At 41.8% G+C, this 25,740-nt stretch overlaps 1 long non-coding RNA gene across 1 annotated transcript in view; it reads left to right on the top strand.

Annotated features, from left to right (window-relative positions):
• The first annotated feature begins 265 nt into the window (after positions 1-265).
• LOC125456040 (uncharacterized) overlaps positions 266-25,740 on the top strand; it is a 34,156-nt gene continuing 8,681 nt past the window's right edge. The window contains exon 1 of the long non-coding RNA XR_007248375.2: positions 266-467. This is a non-coding gene — a long non-coding RNA (uncharacterized LOC125456040). The remainder of the gene's footprint in view (positions 468-25,740) is intronic.

Genomic DNA, 25,740 nt, shown 5'->3' with positions numbered 1-25,740 from the left:
GAAGAATCTTTAACTAGAACCTGCTTGTTAATACTGAACAATTTTGAAGATACAGTTACTGCAAGAGGTCTTTATCTGCTGTTGTCACAACAGTGCTATGGCCGAGGCTGACCATATACTCTCTTCTGGGATGAGATTTACACCCCTTGCCCTACTTACTCTTTTCACCTAATTGGACAAAGTCTTTTCATTAGTGAGGCTGGAGTAAATCACTGTCACAATTTAATGAGCTTGTTTGAGTCTCTAGATTTGTATGAGCCGTGATCCCGTTAGTTCATCTGTGTTTCTTAATGTGGGAGCTTACTTTTCCCCTTCAATGCTCGTTACAAATTTTCAAGCTGTCTGTCCTTGGATTTTTTTTTTATCAAATTGTCTCTAACAAACCTTTTTGCAGCTGCTATTTGTGCAGGACTGTCTGGATTCAGAATTGGTTGGCTGACAGGAGGCAGAGAGTGGTTGTAGAGATGGTAAGTATTCTGCCTGGAGGTCAGTGCTGAGTGGTGTCCCACAGGGCTCTGTTCTTGGGCCTCTGCTCTTTGCAGTTTTTATAAATGACTTGGATGAGGAGGTTGAGAGGTGGGTTAGTATGTTTGCTGATGGCTTAAAGGTTGGAGGTGCCGTTGATAGTATCGAGGGCTATTGCAGGCTTCAGCGAGACATTGGCAGAATGCAGAGGTGGGCTGAGAAATGGCAGATGGAGTTCAACTTGGATAAATGCGAAGTGATGCATTTTGGAAGGTCAAACTTAAATGCTGAATATAGGATTAAAGGCAGGATTCTCGGCAGTGTGGAGCAACAGCGGGATCTTTGTGTTCAAGTCCATAGCTCCCTCAAAGTTGCCAGCCAGGTGGATAAGGTTGTTAAGAAAGCATATGGTGTTTTGGCTTTCATTAACAGGGGGATTGAGTTTAAGAGCCGCGAGGTTATGCTGCAGCTCTACAAAACTCTGGTGAGACCACACTTGGAATATTGTGTCCAGTTCTGGTCGCCCCATTATAGGAAAGATGTGGAGGCTTTGGAGAGGGTCCAAAGGAGGTTTACCAGGGTGCTTCCTGAACTGGAGGGCTTGTCTTACGAGGAGAGGTTGACTGAGCTCGGACTTTTCTCTCTGCAGATTAGGAGGAAGAGAGGTGACCTGATCGAGTTGTACAAGGTAATGAGAGGAATGGATAGAGTCGATAGTCAGAGACTTTTCCCCAAGGCAGGATTGACTGCCACGAGGGGTCATAGTTTTAAGGTGTTAGGAGGAAGGTATAGAGGGGATGTCAGAGGGAGGTTCTTCACCCAGAGAGTTGTAAGTGCATGGAATACTTTGCCAGGGGTAGTCATGGAAGCGGAGTCATTAGTGACATTTAAGTGACTGCTGGACATGCACATGGACAGCAGTGAATTGAGGGGAATGTAGGTTAGATCATTTTATTTTTGGATTTGGATTATTCCACAGCACAACATCGTGGGCCGAAGGGCCTGTACTGTGCTGTACTTTTCTATGTTCTATGTTCCATGTTCTATGACTCTCTTTCACCTTGGTAGCATTGTGTCAATTCGTGATCTCACTTAAATACTGGATCAGGCTTTTAATTCTGTTTAACCATTTGTCAGTCATTTTCTGCAAGATTAGAGGGGCAACTTTGATGTCAGCCATTTGTGTTTCTCAAATACGGGCATGAAGAGAGGTGGTAGATGAAATACAATGCTAGATGATGTGAAGGACAAACAGAGAGAGATAATATAATGGTTACTATTCTAATGTCGATACAGGACCTAAGGGTATATATAGCTAAATCTTTGAGAGTGGCAAGTTAGGTTGAGAAATTCATTAAAAATGCACAAACAGCAGTAAGCTTTATTAGTTAAGGCATTGAGTACAGGCAAGGGTGTCATAATTGATCTTTATAAAACATTAGCTTGGCTTCAACTGGAGTTCTGTGCACAATTCTGATACCATAATTTAGGAAGGATGTAGTGGCTTTAGAGATGGTACGAAATTAGAAAAAAAATGGTTCCAAAAACAACTTCAGTTATTTGGCTCGATTGGATAAGTTGGGATTGTTCTGCTTGAAGAAGAGAAAACATTCAAAATAAGGAGGGAGAAAGAACAAAGGAGATGGCTGTTCCCTTGGCAGAGGGATTCACAATTGGAAAATAAAGATTTAAGGTGATTTGCAAAAGAATCATGTCATCATGAGAAAGGTGAAGCAGCATCAGAGGAGCAGGAACGTTGATGTTTCGGATCGAGGCCCTTCTTCAGAAAAAGAAACATCAACTTTCCTGCTCCTCTGATGCTGTTTGGCCTGCTGTGTTCATCCAGCTTCACACTGTGTTATCTCAGATTCTCCAGCATTGGCAGTTCCTACTTTCTCTGTCATCATGAGAAAGCACTTTTTTATCCTCCAGAGAATAGCTTTGCAGTCCACCTCTTATGGTATCCCAACACACTCTTCCCTCCCCTAAACCCCCATATCATCCATGCCCCTCACTCCATTGTTTGTGGCAGGCAAATCTCCGCACAGAGACTGTAGACTTGCCTTCTACCAGATGATTGGCTCTTCTTCTTCAGAAGACCTGATGTAACAGGGACCATGACCTTCGTCGGTGTTTCTGGGTCAAGGGAGCTGCCTACAATTTTATTCTCAGAGTGTTTAGTCTCCATTGGGCTATTACTTCCATCTCACACCAACTAGGGCCTAAAGGTTGTTAAATACCTATGGGGCAAGGCAGCCAAGGGTACCAGGTTTCTTCCTGGCAAACCCCACCAAAAAAATCAGATCTAGGTTTTGGGGATGCACTTCCAGAATCTGAAGATCTTTGATAAGAGTACAAAATTAAAATGGTCTTGATGCATTCAAACAAATATTCACTTACTAGCTAAATTAGCCAGACTGTCCAGTCATTACCTTATTGCTTTCTGTGGGGGCTGGTTGCATGCAAATTGGTTGGCGTATTTCCTGTAGTACATCGATGACTATATTTCACAACGTACTTCAAACACTCTACTTCATTGACTTTGGGAATGCGTTGAGTTCAAAAAATGGAAATGTTGCTGTTTGTTCTTTCTGTATGTCTGGTACTTAACTCACCTTTACTCCCACATATAATAACAAGACAACTCCAGCTACTCTCTCTCCTAGAAAAAATACATTAAATATTTTTTAGCCGAGCAACAGAGAGAAATAAGTGAGGAAACATCAGAAGCAAAATGTAATGATGGTCGCACGTCACAAAGTGAAAGCATAATCAATTATTTATGGATTGTTAAGATGGGTAGGACAGCAACTGAAAGTTAGCATTGATTTGTGTAAATTCTTTGCCTTCAGCATTGATGTTCTGAATTTATTAAAAAGAATCAGAGACAGGAGTGACTATGGGCCAAACTTTCCAAGAAGTTCCAGGTTGAGTTTACTAGACATTTGGATTTTTGTTCTTCAGGTGTGTTGGTGTTGATGGGAATCAGACTCGCTAGCGCCAGTACGAGTTTAGAATCGGGTGCAAGTTCTTCTGGGTACCAAGGCTGGCTAGTTAAAAGGCCTGTGGTTTCTTACTCCAAGAATTCATCCCAGCTGTAAAATAAAGCAATAAAACCAAAATCAGTTCTTTCATCTTGCCACTCATGCCACACCACCATGCCCTATCTGACACAACGCTTGCCATCCTCATGTCCCATTCACAAATTTGGACCCTCACTGCCTCTATGCCAATCTATGCAATTTTACCCACCCCCAAGATCACTCATAATCTCCAGACAAATCCATACCCCTCGATCTACTGCCATGCTGTTTTTCATAGTAGTGCCAATTCATGATAACCTTACACCCTCCGTGCCAACTCACCCAGTTTCCAGAAGGACGTACCTCAGGAAATATGTTGAGGTGGAGTAAAATTTTAGCTGTCTATTGATTACTTCCTTTTTAAAAGAAAATACACTCTTATTCATAAGAGCGATTCTGCACATTTATATTCCTGCAAGTGCATAATCCTGTGTAAAAACAAATATTCCATTCGTGTACTTAGTCCCTTATTAAAACAAAAATTCTAATGCTGGCCCCACATCAAAAAGTTATTCGTGATTTAGAGCTGTCATTCAGACTGTATGTGAAAACTGAAAGTTGTGGAGAATTTCTGGCAGCATCTTCAGAAGGAGGAACAGTTTAACATTTCAGTCAAATGTGACACTTCTTTGGAGTTCATCGCAACAATATTGTGAATTCATGCATCAGTCTTCTTTCATTACAATATAAATGCCAGAACAATAGTTACAACCAAAGCTGGTCAAGTTAAGTTCACATTGCAAATTGTAATATTTTGTATGTTAAAATTGAGGCTGAATGTCAAGATTTCATAGATAATGAAACTGAATCCTAGAATAAAATCAAAACAGCAATAGAAATTCAGAAATCCAACATAAACAAAATGGAATTTAACTTATCCAACCATATTAAAGCAATATTGTTAGGCATGGACCTTTGACTATAGCCGTTTACATTTGTACATTTGTATTTGTTTTGAGTTGTTAGTTTCATTCTTCGAAACACTCATTGTTATCTTTAAGCTTCTGTCAGAGAGCAGAGATAAAGCCACTTTTATTCTCCTGTCCTACCCTTCTAGATAAATCTGAAGTCATAATGCTTCCATCCCTGAAAGGCAGCCCTCATCCTTCACGGAAGGAGGGCATTTTTGGAAATGACAGCACAGAAAAAGAAACTTTAGCTCAACGAGGCCGTGTTGATGTTCATCTTTCATACAAGTAGAGGTCCCAATATCATGTATCCATCTTATTATCCATGTACTTTTAGTGAACACATGTACAACACAGTGGGCACATCCCACCCTGCCCCCACCACTGCCCACGCCCACCTAGCCACTAATAAGCATTTTACTATTTCTGAGTGTTGTTCCAGAAAATGAAGTTTCAAATGATAACTAGGTTACTGCAGAATCCTTTGTTCATCACCTGGCTCCAAAACCATTTTTATGACCCTTAATGAGGAGCTATCAATGGCTCTAATGAAGAAACTGCTGCCTACAGGAGTCAGAGATAGAGAAGTTGTTGTGTAGGTCATAGCAGGACGATTTTAATCCCATTCTGCTTACCTTTTCAGGCCTGAGGGAGTTCATTTCTGAGGAAAGGTTGACAATGTTAAGATTGTTTCCTTGGAATAATGGAAGATAATCGAGGAATAATAGAGGGTGTTAAAGTGATGAGACGTTTTCAGAGAGCAGATTAAAAGAAAAATATTGTTGTAATAGAATTAAAATCCCCAAATTAACTAAAGGGGAGATGAGGAAATATTCTTCATTCAGAGATTTTGGAATCTTAAACATTCTATTTATAAAGATGACAAAGCTGATTTCATGATTAATTTAAAACAGGGCGCAGAATAAACAAGACTGCAGAGATAAAGTGGAGATGTGGATTGAGAACTAAGAGCCATTCAAAGAGCCAACACAAGCTCCATAGGCCAAATGGCTTCCTTTTATATTTTTTACTGATTCTATCAAAAGAACTTAATGAGATGCTTTGTCTGAAATAAAATTAGAACACAATTTCTTTTTCTATTCATTTGTGGGGTGTGGGCGTCGCTGGCCGGGCCAGCATTTCTTGCCCATCCCTAGTTGCCCTTCAGAAAGTGCTCGTGAGCTTCCGTCTTGAACTGCTGCAGTCCCCCCACTGTGGGTAGACCACAATGCCATTAGGGAGGGAATTCCAGGGTTTTGGCCCAATGACAGTGAAGGAATGGTGATATATTTCCAAGTCAGGATGGTGAGTGGCTTGGAGGGGAACCTGAAGGTGATGGTGTATCTGCTGCCTTTGTCCTTCTAGATGGAAATGGTGATGGGTTTGGAAAGTGCTGTCTGAGGATCTTTGGTGGATTTCTGCAGTGAATATTGTAGATAGCACACATTGCTGCTGCTGAACGTTGGTAGTGGAGGGAGTGGATGCATGTGGATGTTGTGTCAATCAAGCGGGCTTCTTTGTCCTGATTGGTGTTGAGATTCTTGAGTGTTGTTGAGGCTGCATTCATCCAGGCAAGTGGGGAGTATTCCATCACACTCCTGACTTGTGCCTTGTAGGTGGTGGACAGGCTTTGAGGAGTTGGGAGGTGAGTTACTCGCTGCAGCATTCCAAGCCTCTGACCTGTTCTTGTAGCTACTGTGTTAATATGGTGAGTCCAGTTGCATTTCTGGTCAATGATAACCCCCAGGATGTTGATAGTGGGGTATTCAGTGATGGTTACACCATTGAATGCCAAGGGGCAGTGGTTAGATTGTCTCTTATTCATGATAGTCATAGCCTGGGATTTGTGCGGTACAAATGTCACTTGCCACTTGTCAGCCCAAGCCTGGATATTGTCCAGATCTGGATGTGAGTTTGCGCGCTGAGCTGGAAGGTTAGTTTTCAGATGTTTCATCACCATTCTAGGTAACATCATCAGTGAGCCTCCGATGAAGCGCTGGTGTTATGTCCCGCTTTCTATTTATCTGTTTAGGTTTCCTTGGGTTGGTGATGTCATTTCCTGCGTTGGTGATGTCATTTCCAGTTCTTTTTCTCAGAGGATGGTAGATTGGCTCCAAATCAATGTGTTTGTTGATGGAGTTCCAGTTGGAATGCCATGCTTCTAGGAATTCTTGTGCGTGTCTCTGTTTGGCTTGTCCTAGGATGGATGTGTTGTCCCAATCAAAGCACTGTCCTTCCTCATCTGTATGTAAGGATACGAGTGATAATGGGTCATGTCGTTTTGTGGCTAGTTGATGTTCATGTATCTTGGTGGCTAGCTTTCTGCCTGTTTGTCCAATGTAGTGTCTGCCACAGTTCTTGCAGGGTATTTTGTAGATGACGTTCATTTTGCTTGTTGTCTGTATACGGTCTTTTAAGTTCGTTAGCTGCTGTTTTAGTGTGTTGGTGGGTTTGTGGGCTACCCTGATGCCAAGAGGTCCGAGTAGTCTGGCAGTCATTTCGGAAATGTCTTTGATGTAGGGGAGAGTGGTTATGGTTTCTGAGCCTGTTTTGTCTGTTTGTTTGGGTTTGTTGCTGAGGAATCGGCGGACTGTGTTTATAAGGTACCCATTCTTTTTGAATATGCTGTATAGGTGATTTTCCTGTGCTCTTCGTAGTTCCTCTGTGCTGCAGTGTGTGGTGGCTCGTTGGAATAATGTTCCAATGCAGCTTTGTTTGTGGGTGTTGGGATGGTTGCTCCTGTAGTTCAGTATTTGGTCCGTACGTGTTGTTTTCCTGTAGATGCTGGTTTGAAGTTCCCATTGACTGTTCGCTCTACTGTGACATCTAGGAACGGCAGTTTGTTGCTGTTTTCCTCCTCTTTTGTGAATGTTATGCCAGTAAGGGTATTATTGATGGTCTTGAAGGTTTCCTCTAATTTGTTTTGTTTCATGATGACAAAGGTGACATGGGATCTCTGATATCAGGGTTCTTAGCAGAGGCAGTAATGCAGAGACTCGAACAAACAGCTCTGCCAATCATCCAACCCAAACTTTGGGTCCGCTACGTGGATGACACCTTTGTCATCACTAAACAAAACAAATTAGAGGAAACCTTTAAGACCATCAATAATACCCTTACTGGCATAACATTCACAAAAGAGGAGGAAAACAGCAACAAACTGCCATTCCTAGATGTCACAGTAGAGCGAACAGCCAATGGGGAACTTCAAACCAGCGTCTACAGGAAAACAACACATATGGACCAAATACTGAACTACAGGAGCAACCATCCCAACACCCACAAACGAAGCTGCATTAGAACATTATTCCAACGAGCCACCACACACTGCAGCACAAAGGAACTATGCAGCGGAAAATCACCTATACAGCGTATTCAAAAAGAACGGGTAGCCAATGAACACACTCCGCCGATTTCTCAGCAACAAACCCAAACAAACAGACAAAACGGGCTCGGAAACCATAACCACTCTCCCCTACATCAAAGACATTTCCGAAATGACTGCCAGACTACTCAGACCCCTTGGCATCAGGGTAGCCCACAAACCCACCAACACACTAAAATAGCAGCTAATGAACTTAAACGACCCTATACAGACAACAAGCAAAATGAACGTCATCTACAAAATACCTTGCAACAACTGTGACAAACACTACATTGGACAAACAGGCAGAAAGCTAGCCACCAGGATACATGAACATCAACTAGCCACAAAACGACATGACCCATTATCACTCGTATCCTTACATACAGATGAGGAAGGACACCACTTTGATTAGGACAACACATCCATTCTAGGACAAGCCAAACAGAGACACGCACAAGAATTCCTAGAAGCATGGCATTCCAACCGGAACTCCATCAACAAACACATTGATTTAGAGCCAATCTACCATCCTCTGAGAAAAAGAACAGGAAATGACATCACCAACGCAGGAATTGACATCACCAACCCAAGAAAACCTAAACAGATAAATAAAAAGCGGGACATAACACCAGCACTTCATCGGAGGCTCATTGATTCCAGCTTGCCCTTCATGTCACACACAATTGGATGTAGCCTTGATGTCAAGGGCTGTCACTCTGACCTCACCTCTGGAATTCAGTTCTTTTGTTACCTAGAATGGTGGCAAAACGTCTGAAAACTAACCTTCCAGCTCAGCGAGCAAACACATCCAGAAACTCAACCTGAGCTACAAATCTTATCAAAACTTGCTGTCCAGATCTGGTTGCGTTTGAACATAGACTGCTTCAGTACTTTGCACTTTGGAAAAAAGAAGACAGGCATGGACTATTTTCTAAATGGTGAGAAAATTCGTAAAGCAGAAGTGCAAAGGGATCTGGGAGTGTTAGTCCAGGATTCTCTAAAGGTTAACTTGCAGGTAGAGTCCGCGATAAAGGAAGCGAATGTAATGTCGTTTATCTCAAGAGGGTTGGAATATAAAAGCAGCAATGTGCTTCTGAGGCTTTATAAAGCTCTAGTTAGGCCCCATTTAGAATACTGTGTCCAATTTTGGGCCCCACACCTAAGGAAGGGCATGCTAGCCCTGGATCATGTCCAGCGGAGATTCACACGGATGATCCCTGGGATGGTAGGTTTAACGTATGATGAACGGCTAAGGATCCTCAGATTGTACTCATTCGAGTTTAGAAGGTTGAGGGGAGATCTAATAGGAACTTTCAAGATAATGTATGACTTAGAAGGGGTGGACGCTCGGAAGTTGTTTCCGTTAGGCGGGGAGACTAGGACCCGTGGGCACAGCCTTAAAATTAGAGGGGGTAAATTTAAAACTAAAATGAGACGACATTTCTTCAGCCAGAGAGTGGTGGGCCTGTGGAATTCATTGCCACGGAGTGCAGTGGAGGCCGGGATGTTGTTTGCCTTCAAGGCAGAGATCGACAATGCCCAAATGCCCATCAGCTATGATTTAAATGGCGGAGTGGACTTGATGGGCCGAATGGCCTTACTTCCACTCCTATGTCTTATGGTCTTATGGTCTTATGGACAAATTCTTGATCTCACAAGGTATCAAGGGCTATGGGGAGAGTGCAGGGAAGTGGAGTTGAAATGCCCATCAGCCATGATTTAAATGGCGGAGTGGACTTGATGGGCTGAATGGCCTTACTTCCACTCCTATGCCTTATGTCTATGTCTTATAGTATCTGAGGAGTCATGAATGGTGTTGAACACTGTGCAATCATCAGTGAGCTTTCCACTTCTGACCTTATGATGGAAGGAAGGTCATTGATAAAGCAGCAGAAAATTGTTGGTGTGAGTTCACTACTCTGAGGAACTCCTGTTGATATGTCCTGGAGCTGAGATAATTGACCTCCAGCAACCACAACCATCCTCCTCTGTGTCAGGTATGACTCCAACCACCAGAGAGTTTTCCCCCTGATACCCATTGATTCCAGCTTGCCCTTCATGTCACACACAATTGGATGTAGCCTTGATGTCAAGGGCTGTCACTCTGACCTCACCTCTGGAATTCAGTTCTTTTGTCCATGTTTGAACCAAGGCTGTAATGAGATCAGGAGCTGAATGGTCCTGACAGAACCCAAACTGGATGTCTCTGAGCAGGTTATTGCTGAGCAGCTGCTGCTTCTTAGCACTGTTGATGAAACCTTCCATCACTTTACTGATGACCGAGAATTTACTGATGGGATAGTAATTGGCCGGGTTGGATTTGTCCTGCTTTTTGTGTACAGAACATACTTGGCCAATTTTCCGCATTGTTGGTTAGGTACCAGTGTTGTAACTGTACTGGAAAACCTTGGCTAAGGGAGCAGCAAGTTCTGGAGCATAAACCGTCAGTACTATTGCCGGAATGTTGTCAGGGCTGGTAGACTTTGCCGTATCCAAAATTTTCAACTGTTTCTTGATGTTACATAGGGTGAATTGAACTGGGTGAATTGCTGGGAGCCCATGGAGGAGGCCAAGATGGATCACCCACTCAGCACTTCTGGCTGAAGGTTGCCGCAGAAGCTTCAGCCTTATTCTTTGCACTGATGTGCTGGGCACTTCCATCAATGAAAATGTGGAGCCTCCTCCTCCAGTGAGTTGTTTAATTGTCCACCACCATTCATGATTGGATGTGGCAGGACTGCAGAATTTAGATCTGATCCCTCAGTTGTGGGATTTCTTAGCTCTGTCTATGACTTGCTGTTTATGCTGTTTGGCATGCAAGTAGTCCTGTTAGGTGGCTTCACCAGGTTGACACCTCATCTTCAGGTATGCCTGTTGCTGCTCCTGGCATGCCCTCCTACAATCTCCATTGAACCAGGGTTGATCCCCTGGCGTGATGGTAATGGTTGAGTGGGGGTTATGCCAGGCCAAGAGGTTATAGATTGTGTTGGAGTACAATTCTGCTGCTGTTGATGACCCACGCCGCCTCATGGATGCCCAGTCTTGAGTTGCTAGCTCTGCGTGAAGTCTGTCCCATTTAGCATGGTGATAGTGTCTCACAACATGATGTAGGTTACTCTCAATGCGAAAGCGGGACTTTGTCTCTACAACGACTGTACGGTGGTTACTCTTACCAATACTGTCATGGACAGATGCTTCTGTAGCTGAAAAATTGGTAAGGATGAGGTCAGGTATGTTTTTCCCTCTCTTTGGTTCCCTCACCACCTGCTGCAGATCCAGCCCAGCAGCTATGTCCTTTAGGACCCAACCAGCTCAATCAGTAGTACTGCTGCCGAGCCACTCTTGGTGGTGGACACTGAAATCCCCCACCCAGAGTACATTTTGTGCTTCCTCCAAGCGCCATTCAACATGGAGGAGTGTGGATTCATCAGCTGAGGGAGTACGGTATGCAGTAATCAGTAGAGGGTTTCTTTGCCCTTATTTAGCCTGAAGACTTCATGGAATCCAGAGTCAATGTTGAGGATTCCCAGAGCAACTCCGTCCTGATAGTATACGGTGCTGACATCTCTGCTGGGTCTTCCCTGCCGGTGCGACTGGACATCTCTCGGGATGGTGATGGTGATGTCTGAGACATTGTAAGGTATAATTCTGTGAGTATGTCTATGCAGCCTGTTCCTTGACTAGTCTGTGAGACAGTTCTCCCAATTTTGATGCTAGCCCCAGATGTTAATGAGGAGGGCTTTGCAGGATCGACAGGGCTGTTTTTGCCATTGTCTTTTCCAGGTGCCTAGGTCGATGCCAGGTGATCTGTCCAGTTTAATTTCTTTGATGCTTTGTAACGATTGGTATAACTGAATGGCTTGTTAGGCCATTTCAGAAGGCAATTGAGAGTCAACCACATTGCTGTTGGTCTGGAGTCACAAGTAGGGTAGGCCAGGTGAGCATGACAGGCTTCCTTCCTGGAAGGGCATTAGTGAACCAGAGGGTTCTTTTCCAACAATCAACAATTATTTTGTAGTGATCAGTAGGTTCTTAATTACAGATTTTTTAAACCTTGTTGAATTCAAATCCTATCCTCTGCCATGGTGGGATTTGAACCTGGGTCCCCAAAACATTAACTGAGTTTTAGGATTAATAGTCTTGCAATAATACCACTCGGCCATCACCTACCTAGGCGTGGGGCAATTTTCCCATAATCTACTCTAATCTTTCTTCCTCCCATCCAATCAAGCTTCAAAAAGCAGAGAAGGAGAAATATGCCATCCAGTACAAACTCTATACTCTAACTTACCACAGACACCAGATTCAAGTGCCACTTGAGTTAGGATTATAACATTGTAACGTCCAGACCCAGTGCCTACATGCAGCCAGCACCCTTGAGTTGGCATTGAAATATCACAATTTTTGCACTTCAGAAATCTAGAATTCTTCCTAGACTTCTCTGTATATTTCACAGTATGAGATTTGTAGGGGTCCATAATGGTTTGCAATGCTGCTTGCCAAGATCTCAGTAAATTCATGGAAGAGACATGGTTACAACAATGCCATCAGTCATAGAGGTTAAACTAATTCACAATGGAAACAGCATTGCAATTTTCTCTGTGGATAAGTGCAACTAAGTCAGACACAACATTGTAATCAACTGTTTAAGTCAGTGTAATTGATATAGAAATTGATTTACCACCTCAGCGTAGTTTGTTTCAGTTAAAGTGCTGAGAAGCAATCTGCTCACCCTGCTAATTTTGCCTGGAATAACTATACTCTGCATGGGTGACTTGGTTGATATTTAGGACTGCTGTCAAATAAAATGAAAATCTTACAGTGTGTAAGAAATATTGAGAAGACTCTCAGATATCAGTTGTGTGGATATGGCTGATCAAGTTGTCACAGCTTTCAGACCAGATGTTTTAGAAGTCTCGAGGAATAAAACAAGCTAGATTTTGCTTTCAAGAAAAAATAAGCAGGGCAGATTATTGCTACATTAAGGTGACTTCCTTCTCAACAAATTAGCAATAAGTCAGTTCACTGTACACAGTATGACGCATAGATACCTAGAACATTCCAAACTATCCTGTATCTGGCAGCACTATTCTGAAAGCAGATTTCATATGTTGCAGGACAAGATTCCAAGCCTAGGATGGATAAAGTAAAAAGCTTAATGATAAAAAAATGATCTTTGCTACCCACACAAAATGTTTATTGTGTTAAAGAATTCAGCATCTTATCAGAGGAAGATGCAGTTTCTAACGACCATGTGTACAAACAGTCTGAAGGAGAAAGTAAAGCATTTGATTGCCTACGAAGATCTGAAGGCTGTTAATATTTTGCTTTCAGTTACTTTATAAGATGTAGCTTGTTGCTAAATAACTAATTTGCAGTAAATATTGTGGTTCTGGCTGCTAATAATTCAGTCTGACAAAGATATGTTAAGGTATTTGGGGGAATTTAATAAGCCAGTTGCTATATGAATAATAGGTAGTTCCTAAAATTTTGCCTAAATTGAGGATTTGAGAAGAAAGTTCATTTGTTTCATCTATACAATTTACAGTTTTTGAAAAATTCATTATACATAAAATGTGGACCTCCCTGCAAGTCCAGCATTTATTAATCTTCTGTACCTTTGAGAAGGTGCTGGTGATTCACTGCAGTCAGTGCTGGTGCTGGGGCCTTCAAGTATTTTGACCCAAAGAAAACAAATAGATAGTAATATATAGTTCTAAAAAAGAGTCATACCCAACTTGAAACATCAATTCTACACATCTTTCCACAGATGCGGCCAGACATTTGAGTTTCTCCAGTATTCTCTGTACTTGTTTCAGGATTCATAGAACACTACAGCACAGTACAGGACCTTCGGCCCTCGATGTTGTGCCGACCTGTCATACCAATCTGAAGCCCATCTAACCTACACTATTCCATGTACGTCCATATGCTTATCCAATGATGACTTAAATGTACCTAAAGTTGACGAATCTACTACCGTTGCAGGCAAAGCATTCCATTCCCTTACTACTCTCTGAGTAAAGAAACTACCTCTGACATCTATCCTATATCCTTCACCCCTCAATTTAAAGCTATGCCCCCTCGTGCTCGCCGTCACCATCCTAGGAAAAAGGCTCTCCCTATCCACCCTATCTAACCCTCTGATTATTTTATATGTTTCAATTAAGTCACCTCTCAACCTTCTTCTCTCTAACGAAAACAGCCTCAAGTCCCTCAGCCTTTCCTCGTAAGACCTTCCCTCCATACCAGGCAACATCCTAGTAAATCTCCTCTGCACCCTTTCCAAAGCTTCCACATCCTTCTTATAATGCGGTGACCAGAATGTACGCAATACTCCAAGTGCGGCCGCACCAGAGTTTTGTATAGCTTCACCATAACCTCTTGGTTCCGGAACTCGATCCCTCTGTTAATAAAAGCTAAAACACTGTATGCCTTCTTAACAGCCCTGTCAACCTGGGTGGCAACTTTCAAGGATCTGTGTACATGGACACCGAGATCTCTCTGCTCCTCTATACTACCAAGAATCTTACCATTAGCCCAGTACTTTGCCTTCCGGTTACTCCTACCAAAATGTATCACCTCACACTTGTCTGCATTAAACTCCATTTGCCACCTCTCAGCCCAGCTCTGCAGCTTATCTATGTCTCTCTGCAACCTACAGCATCCTTCGTCACTATCCACAACTCCACCGACCTTAGTGTCATCTGCAAATTTACTAACCCATCCGTCTACGCCCTCACCCAGGTCATTTATAAAAATGACAAACAGCAGAGGACCCAACACCGACCCTTGCGGTACACTACTAGTAACTGGCCTCCAGGGTGAACATTTCCCATCAACTACCACCCTCTGTCTTCTTTCAGCAAGCCAATTTCCGATCCAAACTGCTATATCTCCCACAATTCCATTCCTCCGCATTTTGTACAATAGCCTATTGTGGGGAACCTTATCGAACGCCTTGCTGAAATCCATATACACCACATCAAACGGTTTACTCTCATCTACCTGTTTGGTCACCTTCTCAAAGAACTCAATAAGGTTTGTGAGGCACGACCTTCCCTTCACAAAACCGTACTGTCTATCCCTAATCAATTTATTCTTTTCTAGATGATTATAAATCCTATTCCTTATAACCTTTTCCAACACTTTACAACAACTGAGGTAAGGCTCACTGGTCGATAATTACCAGGGTTGTCTCTACTCCCCTTCTTGAACAGGAGAACCACATTTGCTATCCTCCAGTCATCTGGCACTATTCCTGTAGACAATGACGAGTTAAAGATCAATCCCAAAGGCTCGGCAATCTCCTCCCTGGCTTCCCAGAGGATCCTAGGATAAATCCCATCCCGTCCCAGGGGCCTTATCTATCTTCACCCTCTGTAGGATTTCTAATACCTCTTCCTTGTGAACCTCAATCCCACCTAGTCTAGTAGCCTGTATCTCAGTATTCTCCTCGACAATATTGTCGTTTTCTAGAGTGAATACTGTTGAAAAATATTCATTTAGTGCTTCCCCTATCTCATCTGACTCCACACACAACTTACCACTACTATCCTTGATTGGCCCTAATCTTACTTTCGTCATTTCCAGCAGCCTTGGTATTTTACTTTTATCCAAGTAATAATATATGGTTACTCACAATGGTGCGTGATGTGGAGGTAGTTGATTGTCCATGCACCTATTGTACATTTTCTGTGTGGCAAGAGTCGACAGCTTGACATTATGATATTATGGATGATGTTACAGCAAATCAAATATTCCAGAGATCCATGAAGAGATAATTCCACAAAATGACCCAAAATATCATTATGGCTAATTTGTAATGCAATTTTCTTCTATGTGTCATTTTATACCAAGAAGAAATCCAATATATTAGTTTATTATATATAAAGTGGTTTAACATTCTGAGATGAGTTTCCATGACCTTTCTATGAAACTATTGCATCCTGTTTAGTTTTATTCAGTCCTCAAGTTCCCAAATACAAATACATCAAAAAATAAAGTTGCAAGCTTTTGTTTAATGGCTTGCTCAGTAGCCAAGTGGTTAGCCCTGCTGCTTTACAGTATCAGTGACCTGGGTTCAAATCCTGCCTTGGGTGATTGTTTGTGCAGAGTTTTTCACCCCATGTCTGTGTGGGTTTCCTCTGGGTGCTCCAGCTTCCTCCAACAGTCCAAAGATATGCAGGTTAGGTGGATTAGCCATGTTAAATTACCTGTAATGTCCAGGGATGTGCTAGCTAGGTGAATTAGTCATGGGAAATGAAGAGTTTAGAAGGAGGTAGGACTGGGTGGGATACTCTTTGGAGGGTCAGTGTGGACTCAATGGGCAGAATGGTCTGCTTCCACACTCTAGATATTCTATAATTCCAAGTCTTGGACTGTTTATTGAAACTTCCACAATGTTTTTAACACCATATTCCTGAACTGGCTCGCCAATTAAAATATTAGTTTCAGACCACTAATTATAGTCTTGGGCTTGGGGGCTCTGTCATAAAAGCCACGACATTGTTAAATCAAGGTTGGTGACTTGTTCACTGAGCTGGCTTGTTTTCATTCAGATGTTTCATCACCAAGCTGGGTAACTTCAGCAAATGAAGCGATGTTGTTTTACTCCACTTGGAATTTGTATTGTCTGGTTCGTTATGATGAGTAGTGTCATTTCCGATTTTGATCTGTATGGGTTTGTATACAGGGTACAATTCTATACCTTTGTGATTGAAGTATGGATGGAGAACCATGTCTCGTGGAATTCCTGTGCGTGTTTGGCTTGGGCTACTATGGTTACCTTGTCTCAGTTAAACTAATGGCCTTCATTGTATGAATGTACAGATATTAAGGAGAGCTTGTCGTGCCGATCTGCTGTTAGTTGATGTTTATGTATTCTGATGGCTAGTTCCCTTCTTGTCTGTCCAATGTAATGTTTATGGCAGTTGTTGCGTGGTATTTTGTGAACCACGTTGGTTCTGCATCTTGTGGGAATAGGGTCTGGAATCCTTGTAAGTGTTTGTCGTAGAGGAACTGTGGTCTTGTGTGCTACCTAATGGCTCTTAGGAGTCTTGTTATCAGTTCTGATATGTTCTTGATGTAGGGCAGTGTGGCCAGTGTGTTAAGACATACCGTGTCCTCTTGTTGTTATCTGTTTAGTGGGTATCTGCGGACAAAGCGGCAAGGACACCCGTTCAATGTATTGAATAGACAACAACAGGAAGACACAGTACAACCTAACTCATTGGCCACACTGCCCTACATCAAGGACATATTGGAACTGACAACAAGGTTCCTAGGACCACGAGGAATCATGATGGCCCCCAAGCCCACAGCCACTCAACAACAAACACTTACAAGGATTAAAGACCCCATTCCCACAACATGCAGAACCAACGTGGTTTACAAAATATCATGCAACAACTGCCATAAACATTACATTGGGCTGACAGGAAAGAAACTAGCCATCAGAACACATGAACATCAACTAGCAGCAAAACAACATGACAAACTCTCCTTAATACCAGCACTCTTAGACAATGAAAGCCATCAGTTTAACTGGGACAAGGTAACTATAGTAGCCTGAACCAAACTTAGAAACACACAGGAAGTCCTAGAGGCATGGTTCTCCAACCATCATGCAATGAACAAACACACAGAATTGGACCCCGTCCACAAACCCATACAGATCAAGACCAGAAATGACAGTACTCACCATAATGGACCAGACAGTATAAATTCTAAGTGGAGTAGATCGGCATCGCTTCATTGGAGACCTCACTGCTGATTTTACCTAGCAGGGTAATGAAATGTCTGAATGAAAACAAGCCAGCTCGGCAAACATGTCAACAACCTCACCCACAACCCAAACTACAAATCTTGGCTAAAATATTGTTTAATCAAACATGAATCCCTCAATTGTTCTGTAATGAAGTTGTTAGTAGTTGAAAATCTTTTTTTTTAAATCATTTCAAGTTTTTTCTCCCTGTACTTGTTTATAAGTGTGCCAGTTTTGCAAAATGGCCCAGTTCAATCTAAGAATGTGTGAAGTAAACGCTGTATCTGGTTTGCCTTTGCCACAATGTTGCTTCAGTCCTTACAAAGTCAGAGCCTTCAAATAAAAGGAATGGGGCAGCATGATGGCTCAGTGGTTAGCACTGCTCCTCACAGCACCAAGGGCTTGGATCCAAATCCCACCTCAGGTGACTGTCAGTATGGAGTCAGCACATTTGCCCTATGCCTGTTCTGGTTTCCTCCCACAATCCAAAGGTGTGCAGGCTAGTTGGATTGACCATACTGAATTGCCTGTAGTCCTCAGGGAGCTAGAGGGTATATATTAGGTGGGTCTCAATGGGATGCTCTGAGGGGCAGTGCAAACTTGTTGGGCTGAAGGGCCTGTTTCCACACTGTAGGGATTCTATGAATGAACCTCAACTGTTTAAAAAGCAGAAAATTTTAATCATGATCTGGTTATGGATAGATGGTGAAATGTAGGAAGAGAGATTTATTTTAAAATGCTGCAGCTGCCTATAGCAACTGCTAAAGTATTCAGCATACTAAAGGTTAACAAATGTAAAAAATTTATTTCTGAAAAGAATTTTGTACTGAAGTTCTGAAATTTCTTTACGTGGGAGTACTGACAGACAAGGACAAAGGATTATGAAATTCTATATATTGCACGCAGGTTGGTGATAAGTGTTTGTAAACTAGTTGCCATTTATTTCTGATTATAACTGGAGGTAACTGAAAAACAACAAGAATATAATGCCATTAAAATAGAATTTCTATATTGACGTGACATGATTTCTTTCAACAAGTTGCATTCTGCTTCATTTTTATACTAAAAGGAATAAAATACAAATTATTTGATCCAGGAGATAAAAGACGTTCACCATATTTGTCATTTATTCACATTTTGTACAAATAAACGCTCAAGTGAAAATTAGTTATTTTTCACTAATTTGCATTACCCACACTGATAAGATTGCACCTTTTTCCCCAGTGATCATAATTTAATTTTGTTTTCACAACTACAACCTCTCATACATAAAGCATATTCAAATATAAATGATTCATAATCATTCAACTTATTTGGCAGAATTGTACCTTATATTAAGGTCTCCTGAATGCACAATGTCGACAATTCTGAAAAGAAAGAAGAGGAGCGCCTTAAAAAGAAAATCTTTGTATTGAAGGAAAACAACTAATTAATGTGAACCATGGACAATGAATATAGGACAGCAGGATGATTCCAACTGAAAAGTTGGTCATAGAGGAGCGTTGGCTGTGTATACATTTGGACCAATTACTTTCAATCTGTGACTTTAACATAGGGAAAAACCCCTAGGTACTGCACAGCAAGCATAAATCCAACATAAATGGAACCCACAGTAAAGGAATTATTAAAAGGGTGGCCAGACAGTTTGTTCAGATGTTGGCTTTAGGGGGAGTCTTAAAATTAGTAAGGAACACTGAGAGTTGGAAATGGAAGTTTTAGACAGTTTATCTATTGATAGGTGGATGTATGGCTGCCAGGATGAGGAGAAGGGAGATGTTAGGAGAGCCTGTGTATAAGGAACTGAGAGATTTGAAGCAAGTTCTATTGCTCGGGGAAGGCTACATATAATGGGAAATTTCATTCCAGGAAAGTATTTAATAGCAAGAATGAAAATTTGCATTGGTAGCTTATAATAACTGAAAGCTAACAAAGGTCATTAAGGAAAAGAATATTAACTATTATATTTGTAGCATCGTTTTCAGGCAGCAAAACTTTAAATGAATTTTGCAGGGAATGTATGGTATTAGAATTCTGTTCAATCAGTAGCTGCCAAAGGCATAGATGAAACTATGTTAGCATATGAAGCAGGGCAAAGACAGGCAATGATCAGGCTGACATGGGATCAGAACCCCAGCTGAGGGTCAAACAAGATATTGAAGTTGAAAACAGTGTGATTCGCCCTGAGGCAGTGGATGGTAAGGGAGATCATCAGGTTCATGGGTATCAAAAAGATGACCAAACGAATAATAAGGAGGGATAAAATTTAACGATGTAGGCAGACAAATAAGAAATATCAAAATGGACAGTGAGAGCTTCTTTAAGGAGATAAAAAGGAAGAGAGAAGTGAAAGTTAACACAGGCTCCTTAGAGAGCAAGACTGGGGTGATAATAATAGGGAACCAGGAAATGGCAGGGAATTGGAAATGACACTTTGCGTCAGATTTCACATTAGAGGAAATTGTAAATTATCAAAATCTAAAGGGGGAGAGAAATTAACACAATAATGCTGGATGTGCATTGCAATGGTTGCAATAGTCCAAAAATCCTTAATTTCTGGAAATGTAGCAGAGAATTGGGAAATTCCAAATAGAACACCCTTATTCAAAAAGGGAGGGTGATAACCGGCCAGTTATCTTAACTTCTGTCATTGGGAGCATTTTCAGGATGGCCACAACTATTTACAATATATATCATTGACTTGGACAAGGAAAGTGAATGTACTATCACCAACTTTGTTACTGATACGAATATACGTTGGAAGGCAAGTAGTGAGGATGACAGGAAGATTCTGCAGGTAGGCTAAATGAATGGGCAAAAACAAAGAATATAATGTGATGGAAATTTGAGGCTATGCACTTAGGCAGGAAGAATAGGAGAGCTGAATAGTATTTAAATAGGGTAGTATTGCATAGAGTGCTGAACAGAGGGCTTTGGGGATTCTTGTACATGCATTACAAGAAAAAGTATTCAAGTTCAGCAAGTAAGGAAGACAAATCAACTATTGGCCTGGTTTGCAACGGGAGTGGAATATAAAAATCAGAAGTTCTTGATAAGGCTGTATGAGACGTTAATCACACCAGACAGAAACTACCACGAACAGTTTTAAATGCTCACAAAACAGACACTGAACTACCTGTTGCCTGTCACTGTACTGCACCATCCTGCTCCCTGGCCAACATCTCTGTCTCTGACTTGCTGCAGTGTCCCAGCAAAGCTCAGTGCAAGCTGGAAGAACAAAACCTCATTTTCCACTTGGGGACACTGCAGCCCTCCAGACTCAATATCAAGTTCAAGAAATTTAGGACCTAAACTCTCCCATGTCCTAGTCCCCTAACCCACACACCAGGCCTTGATACCACATAGCTTGTCACGAACAGTCCCCATTAACAACTATTCACCCTCCCGGCCTGATCGTTATCAAATCATTGTCTGTCCAACTGTCTTTCTCTCTCTTTGGGCACTATCCTGTCGTTTACTCCCTACCCCACCCACTTGCCTATTTTCGGCATATGAACTGCATATTTTCCCAGTCACCATCAGTTCTGAGGAAGGGTCGCTGCACCTGAAATGTTAACTCTGATTTTTTCCTTCACAGATGCTGCCAGACCTGTTGAGCTTTTCCAACAACTTTGTTTTTGTTTCTGATTTACAGCATCCACAGTTTTTTCAGTTGTTATGAATAGTTTTAATCCTATTTCTGAGGAATGATGTACTGGTGGCATTTGAAGAACTTCAGAGAAAGTTCACGAGATTGATTCTAATTGTGGAAGGTTTTTTTATGGGGCAAGTTTGAGGAAAGTTAAGATAGTATGGGCTAATACTCATTAGAGTTTAGAAGAAAGAGATGAGAACTTATTGAAGCATATTAGATTATTATTGACAGGTTAGATGCAAACAGATTTTGTTTTCCTTTGTGGGAGAATAAGAGGTGATCTCATTGAAATTTACAAAACATTTAAAGCGATAGACATGATAGATTAATGAAAGATGTTTCCACTGTTTGGGTGGTTATAACTAAGGGGTTCAAATTAAATATGATGACACTTAAGTCCTACAAGAGGTGTTTTTTTTTGTTCATAAGATGTGTGCATCGCTGACTGGGGCAACATTAATTGCCCATTCCTAGTTGCCCTTGAGGAGGTGGTGGAGAGCTGTATTTTTGAGGTAGTCCAAGTGTTGTAGGTAGGCTCACAATGCCCTTCGGGAGAGAATTTCAGTATTTTTACCCAACCCAATAGTGATATATTTCCAAGTCAAGATAGGGGTGACTTTGAGGGAAACATCCTGGTGGTGGTGTTCACCTGAATCTGCAGCCTTTGTCCTTCTCAATCTATGTGATTGTGGGTTTGGTAATTGCTGTTAAAGGAATCTGTGACCTTCAGCAATATATCTTGTATATGGTACACACCACTGCTACTGAACGTTGGTGATGGAGGGAGTAAGTATTTGTGATGTAGTGCCAATCAAACAGTTTTTTGTACTGGATGATGTCACACTTTTTGAGTGGAACTATACCCACCCAGACAGTGAGGGGTATTCCACCGAGCACCCAACTTGTGCCTTGTAGATGGTAGATAGGCTTTGAGGAGTCAAGGGGTGACTTACTTGCAAGATTCCTCATGTCTAACTTGTTCTTGTAGCCGATGATTTTTCATGGCTAGTCTATTTCAGTTTCAGGTCAGTGATAAGCCCCAGGATGTGGATAATGGGGGACTTAGTGATGAGAATATCATTGAATGTCAAGGGTTGTTGCTTAGATTCTGTCTCATTTGAGATGGTTATTGTCAGGCATTTATGTGGTACACAGGTTGCTTTACTCAGAGGGTTGTGAACTTTTCGAATGCTCTGCCACCAAGAGCTATTGAAGCTCAACCTCAGAGGATGTTAAAAGTAAAGATGGATGATTTCTTTTCAGTACAAATGGCATTCAGGGTTATGGGAATGCATATGGGTAAATTGTATTTTTTTTATTCATTCATGGGATGATGTGCCTCTAGCTGGGTCAGCATTCATTGCCTATCCTGATTTGCCCTTTAAACTGACAGGGCTGTTATGGTTATTTCAGGGGTTATTTAAGAGGCAACCACATTGTTATAGTTCTTGGCCTCAGCTAGGGTTAAAGGCCATTAGTGAACTAATTAAAGTGCTCGATGAGCCATTATCATACTGAATGGCAGGGCAGGCTCAACAAGCCTACTTATGCTCTTGTGTTCCTATAAAAAAAGGCTGAACAGAATTGGGAAAGTGGCTGACAGGTCATTGGAGATAAGGAGACAGCACAACACAAGGGAAGATAAGGGAAGGTCTACAAAATCATGAGGGGTATAGACAGGGTGGATAGCAACAAGCTTTTTCCCAGAGTGGGGGACTCAATTACTAGGGGTCATGAGTTCAAAGTGAGAGGAGGAAAGTTTAAGGGAGATATGCGTGGAAAGTTCTTTACACAGAGGGTGCTGGGTGCCTGGAACGTGTTGCCAGCGAAAGTGGTAGATGCAGACACGTTAGCGTCTTTTAAGATATATTTGGACAGGTACATGGATGGGCAGGAAGCAAATGGACACAGACCGTTCGAAAATAGATGACAGGTTAGACAGAGGATCTTGATCGGCACAGGCTTGGAGGGCCGAAGGTCCTGTTCCTGTGCTGTAAGTTTCTTTGTTCTTTGTCCTTTATAACAGCTAATGAGGTCCTCCTGTGTCTCAGGTTAATCTTTACCATCTTCAATCCAAAGCTGACTATGCAATAACAATATGAAATGGTTGCCACAGCAAGCAGAGTGGGCAGATTAAGATACTGCCCCATTCATTGATTCACAGGGAGAACGCACAAACTCCATACACGCAGTCACCCATGGATGGAACTGAACCTGGATCCATGATGCTGAGAGGCATTAATACTGACCACTGAGTCACCATGCCTCCCCAAATAATTGGAGTTTGCAGTTAACAAGTTAGATCAGGTATGGGAGGGACCGAAATCTTCTTTGCTTCATTTTTATAGTACTGTAAGTTTTATTCTTGACAGTCTGGTTTTATACAGCAGTCCTTTTACCGTGGACTGAAGCTTTCCTTTGAGTCATTGTTGAAGACCACTGAAGAAACAGAAAGTGCTCTTCAACAATGACTCATAGGAAAGTTTTAGTCCACTCCAAAAGGACAATCAGATGATCAAGAATAAAACCTATAGTGCTAAAAAAAGGAAACAAAGAAGATTTCAGACCATCCCAAGACCTCATCTACCTTGTTAGCTGCAAACTCCAATTATAAAGCGTGAGGTGATTCATTTTAAAAGGACAAACTTGAAAGCAGAATACACGGTTAACGGAAAGGTTCTTGGTAATGTGGAGTAGCAGAGGGATCTTGGGGTTCATGTTCACAGTTCCCTGAGAGCTGCCACCCAGGTGGATAGAGTTGTTAAGAAGGAGTATGGTTTATTAGCTTTCATTAATAGAGGGATTGAGTTCGAGAGCCGTGAAGTTATGCTCCAACTATATGAAAACTTGGTTCGGCCACATCTGGAGTATTGTGTCCAGTTCTAGTCACCTCATTATAAAGATGTGGAAGTGTTAGAAAAGGTGCAGGGGAGATTTACCAGGATGTAGCCTGGAATGAAGGGAAGATCTTACAGGGAAAGGTTGAGAGAGGTCGGGCTTTTCTCTTTAGAACGACGAAGGATGAGAGGTAACTTGATAGAGGTGTACAAAATGATCAGACGTATAGATAGAGTAGACACCCAGAGACTTTTTTCTAGGGTGGAGGTAGCTATTATGAGGGGGCATAGTTTTAAAGTGAGTGGAGGTAGATATAGGGGAGACATCAGAGGTCGGTTCTTTATTAAGAGAGTGGATGGGGCGCAGAATGCTTTGCCAGAGAGGGTAGTAGAGTCATTAGGGGCATTTAAGCAGCTATTAGATAGGCATATGGATGATAGTATAAGGTAGCGGTGAAGGTTAGATAGACCTTAAGTTTAAGGTAAAAATTTGACACAATATTGTGGGCCGAAGGGCCTGTACTGTGCTGTACCGTTCTATGTTCTATGTTCTATTTGGAGTCGTCATGGTGACTCAGTGGTCAGTACTGCTGCCTCACAGTATCATGGACCCAGGTTCAGTTCCATCCTTGGGTGATTGTCAGTGTGGAGTTTGCACATTTTCCCTGTGTCTGCAAGGGTTTCCTCCCACAGTCCAACCATGTGCAGGCAAGGCGGATGATCCTTGGGAAATGCAGGGTTACAGGGCTAAGGGATGGGTCTGTCTGGGACGCTCTTCAGAGGATCAGTGTGGTCTCGATGGGCTCAATGGCCTGTTACCACACTGTGGGAATTGCATGATTCTATTTAGCTGCAGAAGCCATCACAGCTGCTTTACCTCAGAAAGGGAACATTCAAACGGATCATGGCTGCAATGAGATACTGATCCCATGTACGTATTGTGCCTTACTATTAAATTATGCATACTTTCTGCTTCCATTCATAACCTTTATCCTTCTTTATTTTAAATCTTTGCATATGTGTATTCGCAAATAACAATCCTGCTTTTTACTTAAATAACTTTCAGCAATAAAGTAACCTTTATCTTTTCTCGAACATAAAATTGCACTGTTGATTAGTTTTAAAGTTAAAAATTCAAAAACTAAAAGGCAGCTACAAGAGGACATGTGAAAATTCTTTGTTCCCAGACCATTCTGAGGGCATGCTCGGCATATGGTTGTGATGTGAGTAAGTGACTGTCGAATAATAACAGCTTGTATGAGAGCACCAAACTTCACACTTTGTTATCTCGGATTCTCCAGCATCTGCAGTTCACATTATCTCTGATTGCAAATTACCAAGCCTGTGTTGTCTGTTCCCTCCTCTATAATGGTCACCACTGGACAATATACATTAGACAGGAGAAAAGGTTAAATAGTTTCAACCTCATTGTCACAGATGTATCCTCGCTTTCTCTTAGCAGGGCAGGGTCATTAACTCATGGGTCCTGGGGCAGGCTAATTTCAACAGCATACACTTTTTGCTGAATGAATATTATTTGTGCTGCATTGGACAGATCCATATAAAAGTATACAGGTCTTCTTTTAGGGTATAGAAGCCTTATATACCCTAAAAATTTCTTTAGGTGAACTAGTTCCAAGATAATGACATTCTCGATATTCA

Source organism: Stegostoma tigrinum, chromosome 8, assembly GCF_030684315.1.
Source record: "Stegostoma tigrinum isolate sSteTig4 chromosome 8, sSteTig4.hap1, whole genome shotgun sequence".
NCBI classification, from domain to species: Eukaryota; Metazoa; Chordata; class Chondrichthyes; order Orectolobiformes; family Stegostomatidae; genus Stegostoma; species Stegostoma tigrinum.
Note: the sequence above shows the minus strand (reverse complement) of the source record. Positions and strands in the feature narration are given on the sequence as shown.